The sequence below is a fragment of the Molothrus ater genome, chromosome 6 (assembly GCF_012460135.2).
Source record: "Molothrus ater isolate BHLD 08-10-18 breed brown headed cowbird chromosome 6, BPBGC_Mater_1.1, whole genome shotgun sequence".
Classification (NCBI taxonomy): domain Eukaryota; kingdom Metazoa; phylum Chordata; class Aves; order Passeriformes; family Icteridae; genus Molothrus; species Molothrus ater.
In genome coordinates, this window is record NC_050483.2 from 9,837,148 (window position 1) to 9,837,502 (window position 355).

Consider the following 355-nt stretch of genomic DNA (forward strand, 5'->3'; position numbering starts at 1 on the left):
GTGTTTGAAATGCAGAGCATCTTGTTCAGATCTTGGGCTCCAGCTAAGTCATCCAAAGGAAGACTTGGCAAGCCTGGATGTGTGTGGAAGCCTCTTCTGATCCTGATCCTGCTGCTGTGTGTAGCCCCTTCTCCTGCCCTGGGAAGGTCTGAGTTAATTTGCAATCACAGGGGCTGAAAACTTTGGGGTGCAGGCCTGTGGCACCTCAGCCACGCTGCTCTTTGCTTTCTGGTGGGGGTAGAAAGGGATGAAAGACACAGAAGTTCTGTGGAAGAGCCCAGTTTCATCCCTCAGTCATTCCATGCTTGGACTTGACCATCACAGAGGGCTTTTCCAACCTTAAGGATTCTAGTAC